Source organism: Coturnix japonica, chromosome 1 (genome assembly GCF_054131305.1).
Source record: "Coturnix japonica strain WE chromosome 1, WE-NBRP24, whole genome shotgun sequence".
Taxonomy (NCBI): Eukaryota; Metazoa; Chordata; class Aves; order Galliformes; family Phasianidae; genus Coturnix; species Coturnix japonica.
Genome location: NC_140663.1, coordinates 90,624,246 through 90,643,858, shown reverse-complemented (window position 1 = coordinate 90,643,858; position 19,613 = coordinate 90,624,246). Strand labels below are relative to the sequence as shown.

General features: G+C 38.0%; 1 protein-coding gene across 39 annotated transcripts in view; it reads right to left on the bottom strand.

The window, feature by feature from the left end:
* Nucleotides 1-19,613, bottom strand: part of LOC107322457 (uncharacterized) — a 416,365-nt gene that overhangs the window by 163,191 nt on the left and 233,561 nt on the right. For 7 of the 39 annotated variants that reach the window (XR_014938941.1, XR_014938960.1, XR_014938947.1 and 4 more), the window contains exon 5: nucleotides 10,833-10,908. The exons of the other annotated variants lie outside the window; for them this stretch is intronic. The gene's annotated coding sequence lies outside the window, so the exon portion shown is untranslated. The remainder of the gene's footprint in view (nucleotides 1-10,832; nucleotides 10,909-19,613) is intronic. 39 annotated transcript variants of the gene reach the window in all.

Here is a 19,613-nt window from a genome sequence, read left to right as displayed (position 1 = left end):
TGTATTTACTTACATTCCTGTTAAACAAAGTCTGTACAGGAAAGGTACACAGAGCTGACAGATAAACAACAAGTCTCCCATTTTTTTCTTTTTTCCTAGTGTGACTGAAGTCAAACAAACTAAACAAAACCTTCACTAATAAAACTACTCAAATGTAGTGCTACAAGATATGTCATGAGATGGGATGTTCTCTATTTTTTTCCTACGAAACTGCATGGCCTTATGAAAGTAAAGAAACCAAAATCACAAAACAAAGTGAAGTCTCTACCCCCTAAGATTCTCAAGTACAGATTTTTATGATTATTTAATCTCCCAGATACAGTCTGAAAGGTCCACGTTTATGCCTGTTTTGAAACAATATTCTCTCTAAGCAGACTTTGGTATCTTTTCCTAGATAAATTCCATTCCTTGTCCATCCTACCCAGTACGACTTCAGTATTCCCACAGCTTTCCCTTCTGTTGACCAAATCATCCTTTCTGTTGACTAGTCATCCCCTAAATAGTTTTTGACACAAGTCACATCTCCCACACATGATTATTTTTACATCAGGAACCTGTTGTCTACACGGCCAAACATTCACCTACAGTGCACTTTTTACTATCATGAATAAGCAGTTGCTCTGCCTACGGGAGCACCTAGCTTGCTGTACACAGCCAGCTTGAGGTCTCCTCCTGGGGCCTGATGCAGACAACCAAAGCTAGTGGAATTTACAGCCCCACCATGACCAATCTGATTTTTGATCCTTGTACAGTCTCCCCCTGTCTGTTCAACTGCATCCTCAACACTAGCCTTTTGCTAGTCAGATACAATAAATCAACATATCCATTTCATCAGCAGCTATACTGTTATTCTCTACCACTTCTCCAAAATATTCTCCATCTCAGCTTCCCAGTTGTGTCTGGAGTTCTATAATCTAGCAAAGGAGAAGTAATTATGTTGCTATTTACTAATACCTCATTCTTCTTTCATTTTTTGATCCTGTCCCTGTATGTCTGACCTTCACTAACAACCCTATTTTTTAGAGCTTTGTTACAGTTCTCTGCCTCCCTTCTCAGAAGATAACTTGATACAATAGCTTCATCTCATTCCCTGTCATACTCTCAGACCATTTTTTGCTTATATTCTACATTTATACTTATGTTACTTATGTCCAGTCACAGCATAATAAGGTTTCTTCCTCAAAGTAGCTTTTTTTTTTTTTTTGCCTTTCCAAACACAAGTACCGTTCAGAACAGGGTACACCTTTTGGTCCTTCTAGGTGTGTTGTTGGTTCTTCTGTCTTCTAAGCTACATTGAGGGAGTTACTAGAAACATAGTACATGGAGACATCCTATACACATTCTAGCATATATAGAGCTTTTAGGTACCTAGACTGCCTCAATTAATGAGTAATCCAAGCACTTAACAAACATGAGGCATCTATCCTCACAACAGCCCTGTAAGAGTTCCCTATTTTTACCTGATGGAGAACTGAGGCATAGGAAAACTACTTACACTACTTAACCATGGGATATCAGTGATAACTGAGGAATCAAAGCTAAGTTTCAGACAAACCTGACTAGAATCCTAATCTACAGACAATTTCTCTTACTTCCCAGTGAGATAAGTGTTCAGCAATCCTCATGTAGTTTTTAGTTGTTGTTGTTTCTTTAACCCTATTGCCCTTGAAGTGATACACGTGTACATGACCGATTTTGGTTGGCTTCAAGGCATAGAAATAAGGTGCCTTTTTTCCCCTTGATATATCATCAGCCAGAAACTGTTAAGTCATTTCTATTTTCTATGTGGAGCATTTCTTATTTTAGTCTTTGACACAATGATAACTGATGCCCCTATAGCCATTATCAGATGCAGTTAAAAAACAACAACAAACAAACAAAAAAAAAAAAACCACAACCAGAAGTGGGGAAGAATGGGATGTGTTATGTTTGGTTTCAGTACTGAATTCCAAAGCAACTGCAAAATGTATGCTATTTCCAATACCACCTTGTTCTTCTAATTCTGAATGTCTTTTGCACTGGTTATAGCCTGTATGGTTTTTATGTGAAAAGGTATTCATTTTCTGTTATTTATCTTTACATGTACTTACTAAAGTATTTGCATTCTAAAAAACTATCTCTGAATCCAGATTTTTATGTGGAAATGAGAGAGATGTTGTACAATGATGAAATTGTGTTTGTATATTTGTCTATATACCGTAGTCATGATCACATAAAATAAAGTTTAGAGATCAGTTAAAAATGCAAATTTTATAACAAATATTCTAAACAGGAGCTACTGAGGACATTCTGTAGCAATAATGTTATAACATGCAAGTTAATTCCAACAATATACATTATCACTGGTTTCCATGCACGAAGTCAAGTTACATGTAATGTTTTGATGAATTTATTCAAACTTATGTATCTGTTCAAGATGAAACTCTTAAACTAGATCAGACCAAATTAAAGGAGGGGAAAAAAAAAAAAAAAAAAAAAAAGAGGCATTCAAAACAAGCCCTTACATCCCAGGAAGTTTAGCAGCATCTTAAACCATAACAAGGCCATGAATGAGCTTATGGCATTTCTAAGTACCAACAAACTAATATGTAGCTTGATATATCTTACAGATGGCATTATTTTGCCACAGCAGAGAGAAAATCTTGGCAGGGAAGTACAGAAAACAATAAACACTGGAATTTTTAGAACTGGATTTTCAGAGGCTGGCCTCCATATTTGTGACATCTGAAGATAGGCTGGAAATAAAGCCTTTAATTTCCTCTGTAGCTACTTCCAAGAACACAGGAAAACCTTGACAGGAGGAAGAAAAGATGAATGAGGCAAGCTGTGGAAGGTAAGGATTTGCAGCAGCAGCAGCAGGATGCAGCAGTGTCCTCCCACGGCAGTGGAGAAAACACTGATGATGGGTTGCCTTCTGCAAGGTCAGAATCCCAGGCTATCAACAGAAAAGTTTAACTACCAAAAAAGTCCTTTATGCAATGTACATAGGTGACTCGAAAAGTAACATTTCCCATTTATATCCATGGAAACTACAACAGATACAGAGAACACAGTATCACTATTAGACAGGGCAAATTCTCAGCTACAAAGTATTGTTTTTTAACACTGCCATCACTATTAGGTATGCATTTTTACCACTGATGAACAAGAGCCACACACATCAAAATATACATGGCCATTCAGAACATGGCTTGTCTTTCATACTGCTGTTGCCACTGCTGGGATGCCACCCACCACTTCAATGCACTGACATCCACTGTTTGGTCTCCAGAAATGTTCAGCATCTTTGTGAACCTTTGGGGAGGCTGAAGTCCAAGGATACTCAGTGTTGCCATATCCACAAAAGCCTTCCAGGCAGAAGAGCTTACTTCTTTTTGAATTAGCGCTAACCCTCACAGAATCTATTACCCACAAAATCACTTCATTGTAGTCAACAATGAGATAACTCAAAACCGAGAGAGGGGAGAAAAAAAAAAAAAAAAAAAAAAAAGGCTGATCTAAGAAAAATCTTGCATGGCCCACATGTCACTCAGTGTTGCAATGAAGAACTAGCTTCTTTATCTCTGACACTACTCCACTGGAGGTATGGGGCTGCAGGATCAGGGCCCCAAGCAGCAACCCAGAGTGGTGCAGTTCTTTCCTCCTCCACCAGCTCCATCCTTAAGCACAGTGTGGCAAGTTTATCTGAGCTGGAGATGATGTCTGGGGTCAGATAGAGCCCAGCCCTTAGATCCTACTGCAGGCTCCCAGTTCAGCTGGAATGGGACAGAACAGATTTGATGTTGAGGGTAGTGCCCAGCTCCCTGAGATTGCAGCTGGACCAGGGAAGGGCTATAGCACAGCAGAACCAAAGAAAAAAGGTGGCTCCAGATGGGGGAGTTGGCATCACTGAGATTTCATGCAATACTCTTCAAGACAGCACACCTACGCCCCAAGGCAAGACAACTGCACGTCAGATGGAGACAAGAATAGGATGTGCTCAGGGCCCTACCACGCATGATGTACATTCATAGATACCTATGTGCCACATACTGCTACTTTTCTAAGCATACTGGCTTCATTGACCTGGCACCTTGGCCAGCCTTTCCCAGTCCACAAGGAATGGTGTTGGTCTGCATTCCTCTTCCAGCAGGATGAAGTACTGATGACATATTACCTCTCCTCTGGCAAAAAAGGGAGCCAGAAAGGATAGTGAGTCAGCACTGCCTCCTCACAGAAACCCCTCAACAGCATGGTTATGCCTCATTCTTCTCATAAGAGAACCATAAAATATCACACAATGCCTGAGGGATTTCCACTAAACAGTCCATTACTAAAAGAAGCATGTATCACCTACAAGTCTTTGGGGAAATGTGCATGGACCACTTCATAGTTTGATGTCCAATTCTCCTAGCAAACATATGATCCATGCCTCCACTCTTCTCTTGTCTTCATCAGTCTACCAACAGAAAGCTGTTGGTAGGCTGTAAAGTATTACAAGATAATCATTAAAAATGCTGTAGACTTTAAAAACTGAAAAAGAAGACAACACACACATCCCTACACACACAAAGTAGTGTCAAAACAGGCAGGGAAAACAAACCACATAAAAGAGCACCCAAAGTTTTGCTCCATTTTTATCTATTAGTGAATGAAAATCACTGCATCAGAGGGAGGTCTTTGGTTTGTCTTCTTTCAAAGGTTTGATAGTCCTTTGATTAAATAAGATTAGAAATCACTACTATCAAGTACCCATCATTGTGGCAGCTGAGCTCTTTCTGAGTAAATTAAACCTGCACTGTACACCATTGACTCAATTGAAAGAAGCTATTTGCTCTTCAATTCATTCCTTAATCCTTTAAAAGAAATTTGTTGAGAATCAGAAAGAATGTTTTATAACAATTGTCCTGCTACTGGCAATAAAAATAATTTATCCAGAAGTGTCCCTGAAAGGTGTGTTACGAGTTACTTTCTCATATAAGACACTCATTTACTGAGAATACAGGTTGTTTAGCTGTATTTTTCTTTTAGTTTCTTTGAACATTTAATGTTTAAGTGAAGTCAATAAAATTGTATCCTCAGCTCCCAGATTTCTATTCTTCATTTTATATTTGTATATTTTTATTCAGCTACTGGCTTCCGAAAACTAGACTGCTACTGTGCATAAGTGAGCTAGTCCCTCTTTTCTTGTGATGTTTTCCAGGTGAAGCAAGAAGGCTAAATGTAATTCTAAAACCATAAAACAATGGATTTTATATTCGGAATTTTTTCCATTCTAGAGTTTTTCCTCAGCTTCCATTGGACATACCTTTGCATTCCAACATGACAATTCTTCCAAGGAAACCTTGCTAGAAGCCTGCACAGCAAGCAAAGGAGTAGAGTAACTGACCAAGGAGCTACTCATCCCTTAGTATGCTATAAAGGTAACAAAGTGAAAAGCAACCCCTAATTTTTTGCAACACAACCACAAAGTCCACATTAAAAACAACTGAACATGAGCCAGCAGTGTGCTCAGGTGTCCAAGAAGGCCATTGGCATCCAGGTTTGCATCAGAAACAGCATTGCCAGCAGGAACATGGAAGTGATTGCCCTCCTGGCTCTGGTGAGGCCATACCTCAAGTACAGCGTCCAGTTTTGGGCTCCACACTGCAAGAAAGACTTTGAGGTCCTGGAGCATGTTTAAAGAAGGGCCACTAAGCTGGTGAGGAGTCTGGAGCACAGGCCTTGTGAGGAAGACCTTGCTGAGGGAGCTGGGATTGTTCAGTCTGGAGAAGATGAGGCTGAGGGGAGACATTCTATAACTACATGAAGGGAGGTTGTAGTGAGCTGGGAGTCAGCCTCTTCTCTTGTGTAACTGGTGATAGGACTAGAGGGAATGGCTTCAAACTGTACATGGGGAGATTTAGGCTGAACATTAGGAAATATTACTTCTCTGAAAGAGTGGTCAGGCTGTGGCATGGGCTGACCCAGGAAGGTGGTGGAGTCACTGACCCTGGAGGTGTTCAAGGAACATTTGGATGTTGTGTTGAGGGACATGGGTTAGTGAGAACAAGTGGTGATTGGTGAATGGTTGGACTGGGTGATCCTGTGAGTCTTTTCCAACCTTGGGGATTCTATGAAAAAAAATCTGCCCCAAACTCATTAGAGATGGATAAAATTCCAATACATTTTCCAGTGCCTTGCGCAATACCTTTTCCTTAATCTGCACTAGATGAAAACTTTAAAAAAAAAAAAAAAAGAGCAAGCATGACTCATTTTTATGACCAATGCACCATTCGCAAAATGCTTTCCAACCAGATTGCAGTTCAAATAAGACATGTGTATTGTTGCAAAACAAAATATGCTGGCTGCACAGAATGTATTCATCTATATTAGTTTTTCTTTCTAAATCCAGCACACTGGGAGCTAAATTAATCTGCTGAGTGCTAAATTCATCTACCGAGAGATGCTGTAGATCCAGAGAAATGTTTTGAGTGCTGTAGCAAATAAGTCTCACTCACTCAGGAGCCCTTTGTGGGCTGCTGGTGTTTTAACCATTTTGTCTGCTTTCAAGAAGCACACAGCTGATAGATGAGGAAAATGTTCACTGATTTGCAGTGGCAGTACTACAGCCAATAATCCACAGAATGAAACACAACCGTGAATCTCTCCAACTATGCATATTTATATGCAGCTGTCATATCTCTAGGTCTCCAGCGAATTACAAAGTGCTTGTGTGGCCACCAGGATGCACAATGCTATTCTGCTAAGACAGCTCTGACTAAACTACAGTAGAGGAAGATGGAATATACAGAAACACATTTCATTTTCCCTAGCTAAGCTACTTCAGAAAAGTATGCATCTAATGTAGAGTGGACTATACTCTCCAGACTTCTTACTCCAGAGGTATTTTCAAAGACCTAAATCATTTACAGAGAACAAAGATCCTTTCAAGATTATATTTTCAGTGGAGGCATCTGACTTAACGACAACATACTAACATAGACAAGCTGTCCTGCTAGCACTGTCAAGAAGTACCAGAGTGTAGAGGGAAAGGAAGAGAAGGTACCTTCCCCTGAAATAGCTACAGTGGCACGATGGGTAGCACTCAAGGCTGCAAGATGTATCATGATATGATCTTAAATGAAGGGCAGGATTGTAGGTCCTAGACTCTAAAATGAAGATAAGGATTAGGAAGAGTGACACGAGCTTAGCAAACTTCAGGAATTGTAAACATATCAACACACAGGAGAGGTCTACAGAGATGAAAGAGGAAAGTGCCAATAGAACTGCAGGTAGAGAGATGTCTCTAAGTAAAAAGAGAACCAAAAATATGACACTTTTAGAAGGCTAATGAAGTCAGTGCACTATAGATTCAAGGAGGCTATTTAGTAATCTACTAAACTAGACACTGACATTTTAAATTGTTTCTTGAATTTTATAGCCCTGATTTCTCACAAGACTATGAGCGGTTCGTATCAGAAGAAATAAGACAATGGAATCCAAACTATCCAACACTGAAAAGGAGCTGATAGAGTCAACAGCCCCCTTTGTACAGGTGGCTGTGATTGCCTCTGATCTGGCTTCCCAAAGCTGAACTTAATGCCAAATCTCCTTTCTTTGAGGAAAACCCATCCTAGGAGATCCCCTGCATTACTAAAATACATAGAAAACTTACTTCCCAACTTAAGTTAAACCTTACTGCTCAGACAAATTCACACATACAGAAAAGGGTGGACAGAAGTGTTGAAACGTAATCATTAAAGTCCAAAACAATAAATAAAAACCTTATGAATGCATTTATACACATTATTAAAACTTCTTAAGCAAGCTGCTGGAAATACTTCAATTTCCTACTCCCCTGAAAGCAATCTATAGCAAAAATGAAGTTAGAGGGCAAAAAGGATGAGGAGAGAATATTTCCATGTATGACATTTACAATTTAAAAATATTACAATCAGGTTTTATTTATTATGGCAATCATACATAGGCTTAACTCCTACTATGAAGTTATGCTTATGTTTTCAGTTCCAAAGAAAAACAAAAAAGGACATCCACTAAATGCCAAAAAGAAATCCCCTACAAACTATATATATGCTAAGTAAAACTGCTAATCTGAGAAAGACTGTTACAGAAATCTATATCATTATCAGATCAAACTCCAAATGGTATTGTATCAAAATGATGAAAATCCTGCACGGATCAAGAAATGAAGCAAATGGGCCTATTTTAGTTTCAATTTTATTACTGAAAATGGGTTTTATGATTTGCTGTGCATAGTTAAAGTGCTACCCAGACAAATTACAGCTGCTCTTTTAACCTGAACATAAGATGGCAGAGTTCCAACCAATCTGTAGTATGGTTTCTAGGCAGGATGTCAAATCTCAGCCCCCTGGGTTCCAGAATGATGAATTGAACCTTGAAAGTTGCAGCAGAGCAGCATATGTGATTTCTGTACTGTATTCTGATCACTCATGAATATATTAAAACATGTCCATGTACGTTATTCCAAGTTTCAGTTTATTGTTTTAAACTGCCTTTAAGAGAAACAAAAAGTATTCTTTTTCTCCAAAAGCAAAAATATATTTAAAATGCATTGTTAATTTAAAAAAGTTTATACATTTGGTTTTTTTTTCTTTCTGTACTAAGGAGGATAATGTTATGCAGCCAAAAGGGCACCATTTTACAAGCCAGATCTCCACACAGAATCACAGAATCGTAGGGGTTGGAAGGGACCTCTAGAGATCATTGAGTCCAACCCTTCTGCCAAAGCAGGTTCCCTACACCACATCACACAGGTAGGCGTCCAGGCGGGTCTTGAATATCTCCAGAGAAGGAGACTCCACCACCACCCTGGGCAGCCTGTTCCAGTGCTCCGTCACCCTCACTGTAAAGAAGTTCTTCTGCACATTCGTGCGGAACTTCCTATGCTGTACTTTCATCCCATTACCCCTAGTCCTGTCCCCACACACTACTGAAAAGAGACCAGCCTCACCACTATGGCCCCCACACCTCAGGTATTTATAAACCTGGATCAAATCCCCTCTCAGCCTTCTTTTCTTAAGGCTAAACAGACCCAGTTTGCTTAGTCCCTCCTCACAGGGGAGATGCTCCAGGCCCTTCACCATCTTAGCGGCCCTCCGCTGGACTCTTTCCAAGAGATCCCTGTCTTTTTTGTACTGGGGAGCCCAGAACTGGACACAGTAAAATCATCAGCATATACTGAGTACAAATTCAAGGAAAAACAAAGAAAGATCAGCTTCACTTTTTTTTTTTCGCATTATCAGCTACTGCAAGTGTGTAATATCTATGAAACATTTTCTTTTAGTTATTCTTGGCATGTGAATACACTGTCCAAAGGTTGAATATCAGCCATGCCTCTGCTCATTTTGATACTTTGACTGTTTCTATATGGCCACTTCCTTAATTTATTTATTCTCCTCACTTCAGTGTGTGTACTACTTTCAAGAGCCATTTCTGCAATGATATTGCCCAAAAATATCCCTGAGAAATCAAGGGAAAGTGAAGGATACTAATAACATATGCCAAGACTACTGTGCAGATCTTCCTGACTGTATGCTTGGGAAGAGGCTCTATGAGCAGGAAATGTCTCCTGCTGCTAAAAGGATACATACTAAGATATAAATGCATTACCAATAACACCATTCTGCACGCTAAACACCACTGAAGCTCTTAGCAGAACAAGATGCATCCAAAAAATCACACCATAGTACTTTTAGAAGTTCATAAGAGACAGCTTCAAGTGGAGCACACACTTTTATTAGAAGTAGACAGAAACGAAAAGTAGAAAGTCAGCATACAGCAATCTTATGAGGTATTTATGCAACTCAGAATTGCAAAACCTCTTCATTTACATATTTTTCAGCTAGTTAATGTCTGCCTCCAGGACATGTTTTTAAACATGCATTAATACAGTGAATTCTCTGCTTCTTCAACCTCTATGATTTTATCCTTCTTAACCCTCTATGTAATGATTACAATTAAAAACATCCTTTGATTTTTTAACTAAGGAACAAAGTTACCCATTCTTTCCTTAATGTTGACTTTACATAGTGCCCTATATATGTTTATACAAGATTTAATACACATGCAAAAAAAGTAGCTTCAGAATCTGGTTAATTTCTGGAAGATTGCTGGTCTAAAATAACCTTTCATGATAAAAGTTCTTGCATAGGCCAAGGCCACATTACAGACTCACAGAGTTGACTGAGGCAGGAATGTACCTCTGGAGATCATTTAGTCCAACCCACTGCTTAGAGCAGAGTCAGCCAGAGAAGGCTGCTAAGGGCCATGTGCAGATGGCTTTTGAATTATCTCCAAGGACAGAGACTCCATAGCTTCTCTGGGCAACAGACTGCAGTGTTTGAACTCCTAGTACTCCTAGTAAAAAGTTCCTTTTTTAAGTCTGTTTAAAACAAATTGCCTCTCATCTTTCCACCGAATACCACTAAGAAGAATCTGGGTCCATCCTCTGTGCTGTGTCATATCAACCATATATAGACATCATAAATATACGTGTTGCACTTAAACATAAGAAATGTAAATGGCTATAGTTCATTACTTTATAGCCATACTTTCCCCATCTTTCTATCAATTTTTTAGCACATAGTTGAAGTCATGAGACAAAGAATCAAAAATTAAGAAACTAATAGAGACGCACCAGCTCAAAATAAATATTTAAAATCTTAGCATCCCAATCTTTCCTCAAGAATATTTACAGAGAAATCAGAAATAACTGGGTGAAACTTGGTGTAGAATCTCAGGGTTAGAAAATATCACTTTTAAATTATTTTTTTTCACTTCCTGTATAGTTGGAAATAAATAGCCAGAGAGTATCTAAGGAAAAGACTCACCAACTCTAAGGCCTTCAGTCAAAATGGGTGCTCACCAACATCAAGGCTCACCACAAAAACTCCACGAAGGAGCAACCTACAGAAAGAGATGCTACCTTATTGGTGACCCTTAATGGGCCTAGGAGAGGTGGAGTCAAGCTCCACCCCTTCCAGGAGCACAGATGAATTACCTTCACCTGTGCTCCTGCAGCTGACTCATTGCTTGCCTCATATGGTTAATCAGAGGTTCAGGCTGTGATCAGCACTTTCCCTTACAGTTCCAAATGAAATTTAGCACTGACCTTTCTTTAAACTTAAGGCATTTCAGTTGTGAAATGCAACCCCAATGGTTTTTTTTGTTTGTTCTTTAAAAAATGCTATGGAACACATAACAGGTTTTAACATTTTACTGCACTGAGAGTGAAAAGTTTTCTAATACTATTTTTGCTGCTACTGAACTTTTCTTATGATAGGATAGAAAGAAACACCTCTTAAATTGAGAGAACTTAAGTGAAGATTCAGTTACCAGTTTTCAAAATGCATTTGACAGGTGGGGAAATGAAGAACATGACTGTCAAATATTACAAAAAGGAAAGCAAAAAATAAAGGACTACTGATAACAGCATATAAGTAAAACAAAATAATTTTCCATCATAAAGGCACCAATTTATTACCAAAATATTTATTTCCTTTAGATAGAATCTTTTTTTAAAAAATTATTTGTTCTTTGTTAGTACTCATTATCATTAAATTTCTTGTAATTAAAACTGTTGAATTAATGACAAATAGTTACTCGTGAACCCAGTACTGCTCAACATGCAGAAATCTCAGGACACTTTTAGATATAAAAGAGCATATCATTTTTCATTACTGCTACAGGATTTATTAACACTTAGTACAGGTCAAGTTCTACCTTCTGTTGTAGTATGCAGTTACTGTGCCTGTAAGCACTGTATTGCAAAACAAACAAACAATCAAACAACAGTTCCAAAAATGTGTGCTGATTTTCCCTCCAACAGACATCTCCCAGCATGATAAGCTCAGAATATCCACTATTTTAAACTAACTCAAAGCCACTGACCTTCCTGAGACAAAATCAAGAAAACAGTTCTGGAACAATGTATTTCCAGACACCAGTGGCTCAATAATTTTCCAAGAATAAAGTTTACCTGCCACTTCCACATGTTCATATTGTTTCCTTCATCATTTTGCAACTGTAGCTTACGAAGCATTATTTACCTTAACTTGCATTTATCAAAGTTTTGTTTGGCTTCACCTTCTACCTACAGGCCTAAAGAAAAAAAATGCTTCTTTAAATACATTTTTCACATCAGAGTAATGAAATTCTTTTCAAGTAATATGACAGCTCATTTTGAAGAAACAGAGAATCCCTGCGCCTGGAGAGAGATGCTGTCTAAAGATATTGCAAATACTTGTGCTCACAGCTTCTGATGAAGCTAGCTTGCTGTGAAATGTCATTCTTCAGCTACACAAGGGCATTTCAGACCATGTCTACTTTTCACCTCCAAGCTTTCTGTCTGATATTAATAGATGTCTTCATATATGATCTGCCTGGCATTTGGAATAATACATTGCAGTAGGTTTTGCAAGATGCCATTTGTGTATTCATAATGAAAAAAAAAAAAAAAAAAGCAGTAATGAACTTTATGTACTACAAGAAGAGAAAAGGACAACCCTTTGAGAACAATCAACTCTTATTTTAAATATTCAGGTTATGTTTTGAAACACATCCTCAAAAGCAGCAGCTTTTGTATCCTCATGATGAGCACTGAACTGTATAAAGGTACCAGCCAGCTTCTATATTTATTTTCATTCTTCAGATGTTACCTTAACATTTTTTACATTTTATAATAAAAGCTATAATGATTTAAAGTGTTGGTTTGCAGTAATAAAACTAAAATATATACATATGTGAGAATTAGAGATACAGATACACAGGTGGAAGATTTTCAGTGTATAAACCTTCACCATATATAGCACAACAAGGTCTGTGAGATTGGGACATCAGATTTGTGCTTCCCAGTGCACAGTACAAAAGGATAATTGGTAGGAGTCACATAGTCCATAATGAAAAAATGATTCAGATTTTGAAGCATAAGAAGATGGATTGGTACTTAAAACCCTGGAGAAGAGAGTTAAGTAGGCATTTTTGAGTTTGCTTCAGGTTATTTTTGAAATTCATGCTCTAACTTACACCAGCCACAGTATAGCAACTCAAGGCAAAGGAAGGGGCAGTGATTTACCCATTGCCTGATTTCTGGTACCTACCTGCATTTTAAGACAAATTTCAGTGAAAGAGGATCTTCCAGAAGGAAGTTCAGACTGCTTCTTTTTCTGAACTATTTTTTACATTCAGTGATGGGAATAAAACCCAAACTCTTAAAGAACATACTTCTGAGAAATATATCGCAAAAAGAACATACTTCTGAGAACTATATCACAAAGTCAAGGAATACCAATAAATGTCTACTGACTTTTACTTGTGCCTGCCTCATCCGGGGGCACAGTAGGTGGACTCTACTTTTATCCTAGAAACCAAAGGAAACTGCAGAATTTATCACTAAAATATAATAGCAAGAAATTAACATAAACTTTGGAAATAATATGCTTTGTGGGATAGGTAACAGCAGACCCAGCTGAGCTAAAGTACTGTATTATAAAGGAACAAACAACAGCAACAATAACAGCAAAAACCAGCAACAAACACCAAAATGTAAGGATCTCTTTCAATTGCCTGCATAAATATAAACTTGGAACAATTTAACCAAACACAAGAAATTTATGACATAATATTACCTCTTTCAAAAAAACCCACCACTGTGTTTCCAGTGAATGTGCGATTTAAAGGATACTCTGTGTTTCAAATGGTGAAAAAGAATCAGGGACAGCACTAAAAACGAGCACTAGGAAAGGGTCTGAGCAGAGCTTTCTGCAGTGAGAACAGAGAAGTGACTCAGAAAACAAATGCCGCAAAGTAGTATAGTAGGACTGGAGAGTGCTGAAAATCAGGAAGACAACTTTCTGCCTGGATTTGAAAATATAGAGGTAGCCAATGGAATGGTCTGCATGTTAGCAGACCAGCCATTCTGCAGAGAAGACTACAGTACAGGCAATATGAAATTCACTGTCTAAAGCCTGAAAAAAATGTGTCTTCAGTCCAGCAGTAAAAAGCTAAAGATGTGCCCTGGAAAAAGTTGGGAAGACTGTGGCTGATAAAAGATCAAACTATTTATGTAAAGAAACAGGCAACTATGCTCTCCTCTACAACTTAAAAGTGGATGTGATAAACACTTTAGAAAGCAAGATTTTGTCTATTCCTAATGCTTTCAAAGATTTCTTTGTTAACAAGATCCAAGGGAGCAAAAGCTTTTCAACCAAAGGATGTAAAAGGAGTGCATTTTCTAAGTCCATGTCACTCTGATGGATTCCACTAGCCAAAAAAATAGATAGTTACTCACTAAAAAATGTATTTTCCAAGGTTCTTCAGGTATGAACTGTGATATGAACTGTAAATTTCCAACCAGATTAATTCTACCAAACCTATTTCCAAGTCTGAGCCAGGAACCATGGTGTTAGGTTAGTCATTTTTAATATTATTTAGATGCCTCTTCAAGTATAAATAATTACAAGAATAAATAATTACTTATGTTCTTGAAAACATTATTTAGTAAACATGCCTACCATTATCTAGTATTTTTGGACCTATTATGGAAACTTGCATCTACCTCAGTTTGTTTCCTAGAATCCCTAACCTGCCTGCATCCAAGTTGTATTTTCAGACTGCATGGCTTACACCTTATCATGAATTATATACTCTCTTTTTACTTTAGCAACTTCTTTTCAATGTTGTCCACAGCTGGATTTCATTTTCCTTTGTCATTTGTATGTAGAACATGCAAAACTGGAATTTTCTTAATTTTCAGCAAAGACAACAATCATTCCATCACACTCTTTCTGCTCCATCTATTTCTGTTGATACTGTTTTTTTGCGCTAACAGTGGTGTTTTGAGTGTCCTGGTGCATTTCACCTCCAGCCTATATTTGTCTTTCAGTCTGAGAGTTTTCTGGCAGACAGGGGCTCCAAGTTTGCCCTGTGGAGCACTGAGGCAAACAGTCAGTCCCTCATGACTGGTATACTTGTTTGCTCAGAAGGAAGCAGACAAGGGTTTTTCACCATGGTAAGACACATTCTGTTTTGCAGTCTCCCCTGCTAATGTTAATGGAGAGAATCTGGTCATGATGCTGAACACCTCTGACAAAAAATTACATACATATCTATATAACTTTGATGGCATTTGATGCATTTGTCAGTGTAAAGGATCCTGTAGTCTTCTATGGCTGTAGCTACCAGAATAAGACTTTACAGTTTGCTTTTTTTTAATCAAGTGTTTGTCACTTGCATGTCCTTCAGGCTTTTACAGTATGTTAAATTCAAAAACCCAAATTCTATTTGTATGTTTATCATTAAAAACAGATTCTTAGCACTCTACACTTGTGATTCTATCAGTGGTAGGAAAAGGTTAAGTTAAATCTAAATTAAATTACAAAAATGCCCCAAACCCAATTTATCTTTATTTACCATATTGTGCAAGTACAGAAACTTCCAATAGGCATGTACTTGGCTGTTTAGGAAGCTGCCATCCTGAAGCTGAAAAGACTTGTGGTTTGTAAGGCTTTTTGTTCCCCTATCTACTCCCTGATTTGCTAGCGTGCACCTTCCTTTATTCAAGCACTACTGAAGAGGCTTTTTTCTATCCCAGTGAATTTTTAAGATGCATCTGGTGACAGCGGACATATGGACAGGAAAAAGACAGAGCACAGAGAATTTTCTCCTGTACCAGAGAGTTCTAGGAAGGTTCTCCCTCCTCATTTCAGAAAGCACCTCAGCTATTCCGGCACAGCACCAGGAAATGTAACTGCAAAAAGGAGCCATTATAAAGGCTGAAGAGATTTATTTTCTCAAATGCCACTAGCTAAAGCAACTCTTCTGTTACAGATCAGTCTTCCAGACATCAAATATTATCACAATGAAAGAAATTAAATTTTGTTGACTCTTTTTAAGCTTAATCACCACAACTTCTGCACATAATTACTCCCTAGAATTTCCAAAAACTGTGGGAATGGGGGAGAAATAGAAGGATGAGGGAAACGACTGAGGGGATGGGAAGACAAGCTGAAGAGAACACAAGAGATTGTCTAGTTCACCACGTTGCCCCAGAGCAACACCAGATATTCCCATTATTCCCAAACATTTCTTCAGTGAGTCCGTTCAAATTTCCCTTGGAAGTCAGATTGTCAAAACAGAGAACCAATGTTCTCTGTTTTCTTCTCACCGTACATCACCTGAAGCAGAACACCACACTCCAGACAATCAAGATACTCACAGCTAAGCAGGGAGTGTCTGTCAGTAGCTACTGCTCTCATTGTACCGACATGTACTCACATTGAACAACAAATAGAGAAACTAATATCACGTTCCTAAATGAATAGGGTTCATTTCTCAGAGATGTACAATAAACCTTTAATCTTCTGGGGCCTCTAGCACAGGAGGGATGAGGAATTCCTGGAAAGCGCAACGAGGAGAAACACGAAGATGGTCAAAGGGCAGGAACACCTCTCCTATGAATAAAGGCTGAGAGAGCTGGCCTTATTAGCTTGATACAGAGATCCAGGTCCAGGAAGACCTCATTGCAGCCTTCTAGTACTTGAAGGGAGCTTAGAAGCAGGAGGAAGACTGATTTTTTTCATGGTCTAATAGTGATAGGACAAAGGGGAATGGTTTTAAAATAAATGAGGGGGGATTTAGATAAGATATTAGGGGGAAATTATTTATTCAGAGAGTGGTAAAGTATGGGACCTGCGAGCAGGTCTCATATAAGATGCCCATTCCCATAGGTGTTCAAGACCAGGCCAGATGGGGTCCTGGGCTGTCTGATCTAGTGGGTGGCAACTTGATCTATGGCAGGGGGCTGGAGCTCAAGGATCATCATGGTCCCTTCCAGCCTAAGCCATTCTATGATTTTATGATCTGAACTTGGGAGACAATTCTAAGAAAGAGTACTAAGAAGCTCAAAACAAAAAATTTGCTTTATCACAAAAACCTATAAAGAAAAAAAAAAATACTTATATTGACTCTTCAGTGTCTCCAGTATAGCTGAATCAGCACTGATTAGAATTAGTCTCAGTTCCAATGCATTTGATTAGGAAAGAATAAGGAGAAGGTTTTAGCGAAACAGAGGAAGAGACTCCAGTTTTATTGCTACAGTTGGCAAATTCACACAAGAACAGAAGGCACAATGCCTATAACACCTGACAAGATATTCCCTCATAAAAAAATTTAAAATGTAGTAGTAAAATCAGTTTGAATGACAACCACATAAAGAGTTGAGACCCTAAGCTTGTCTTAAACAACACGTTGTTACTAGGGAACCACAAAATGCCATGGGATTTTAGCCCAGTTAAAAGGTCTGATGCAGGGAGGAGGCCAATCATGCAGTGGGACAGATCGTGGTGATATCTGCATGGTGACTGCCTCAGGTTTCTTAAGGACCATGTCTTGCTGCTATTTGGTCCGAAGCAGGCACACTGCTTTGGCTGCAGCTTTGGGTACTTTTGCGAGGGAAAACTGAAAGAGATGAAGTCTTGGGGCAGTAACTGAGAACTGAGGGTATGGCTGTGTTCATGCTTATTTTCAGCTCAACGACCTGCGAGCAGGTCTCATATAGGATATATTTACAGTGGTGTAACACATGCTGACCTTGAGAACTGGTAAGCACCCAACTTTCAGTGGTTTCAGTGGTTGTATTGACATGAGTAAATGAGGCTTATCCACAGCCAAAGCATTTGAGCTGGACTGCATATATTTCTTGCAAGATACTTCATTTTAAAAAGGAACAGGAGAACTGACATCTGAAGTTGATAATCTGCTAATGTTTCACACTGTACAAAGCCAGAAACACAAAGATTAAAAAGGCAGAAAATGCACAATATGTTTGTCACGTGATACTGTTACCAGGAAACATTTTAGAAAATTTTCCCTCAAAAAAGGTTGGTTTACCAAAATCAAAGTAACTCGCAAGGAAATGTGTCAATTCATTTTCCATTAAAAAACAACAGCAACAAAATAAATAGTTCAGAAATTGATGAAACATTCTACTGACACTTGGTCAAAAGTTCAAATATTTTGTCCAAATTCTAATATAAATATGCACCAAAAAAAAAAAAAAAATCAAAATGAAGTATTTCACAACTGTTATTATTAAAGTTGATTTGTTTCACCTACTCCTTTATTTATAAAATAATTTTTATATATTTTTGTTACTATTTCAGAAAGCAAAAATTTCCAAAGCGTCAACAATTCTTTACACACAAGAAAATTCTTTCTGACTTTCAAGTTCTGTAAAGTCAGTTCATTAAAACTGTCAAAGAATGCAGGTTTTGGAAACATTTCAGTGTATCTTTCTCCTATCTGTACTTTTTGGTTTGGGGGATATTCTTTTTTATTTAAAAACAGTCTTAATATTAAATAGCTTTTCAGTTTCTGCAGTCTGCTCTTTTCCAAGGTCTTATTCAACTGTTCTAAGATTACAGACCATTTTCTTATAGCAGCTAATTGTGAACCCACAGACAAAGTCTTTCAATTATTGCAAAGAACTGGTATTTGTAAAACATAAGAAATGCTGGCAAGATTTACAAAGAGGTATTAAACACAAGGCAAAAAAGAAAAAAAATGTTCATAATGAAATAAAATATAAAGCAGGTTGTCTCTAATTTCTGCTGCGTGAAATAGAGTGTGTACTGTACTTGTTGAACACTGGAATACTTCAAACAAGAAGGGTATAGATGCTTGGAAAAGGATGTTCTTGAAAAACTGTCAATAAGTAGCCAACAACTCATATATACACAACAGCTCACACAACTGTACTCAGTTCCTGGCAGAGTTTTATGTAGAAGGATATCACCTAAGCTAAGTACAGGAGACAGGCTTGTTGCACTTGAGGGAAGATCTGTGAGTTGTCTCCTACATCTGTTGGTCAAAGCAGCATCTCTGCCTGCCAATATGCCGCTTTCCTTATGTCTGTAGATACACAGCCTCAGAAAACTTCTGGCATCTCCTTCAGTCAGGTCAGCATTTTATTTTTCAACTCATAAGAATATTACTAATCAACAAGTTCTCAGATCTCTACAAGTAGCAAGGATATAAAATGCCCGGTAATTAAATAATCTATTTTTTAGTAAGTTACTTATTTCGTCTTACTCTGAATTCCTGAGAAAATACACCTTTGGCACAACAACAACAACAACCAAAACAAACAAAAAAACCCAATACAAAATACTGAGTGAGGTCACAGAGCTGGATTCTGATGATAACAGTCAATTTATGACAGTAAACACTAGCAATAGTCTGTGAATTAAATAGCAAGGTGGCATTCATTTTGCATGTTTTCACATCTGAACGTCTATAGTTTGGTGTACATTACTAAGCTTGACATTGAGTGTCGTTTTGCCAGAAAATAAAAGGACTGATAACATCAGTGTGGTAAAATTCCATCTCCTGGGCAAACGATGATCTAAATGTGATGTAATATTAAATGCATATGTGTATGTTAGTAACGTATTTGTAAAACCAGTCACTGGTAACTTTCTATCAAAACAGATATGCTAAACTCAGTTATTAAAATGTAAAAAGTTGCTATTAAATATTTGTGTACATGAAAAAAAAACACACCAAAAAACAAACAAACAAACAAACAAAAAAAACACCCTGCTGTTCTAACAACC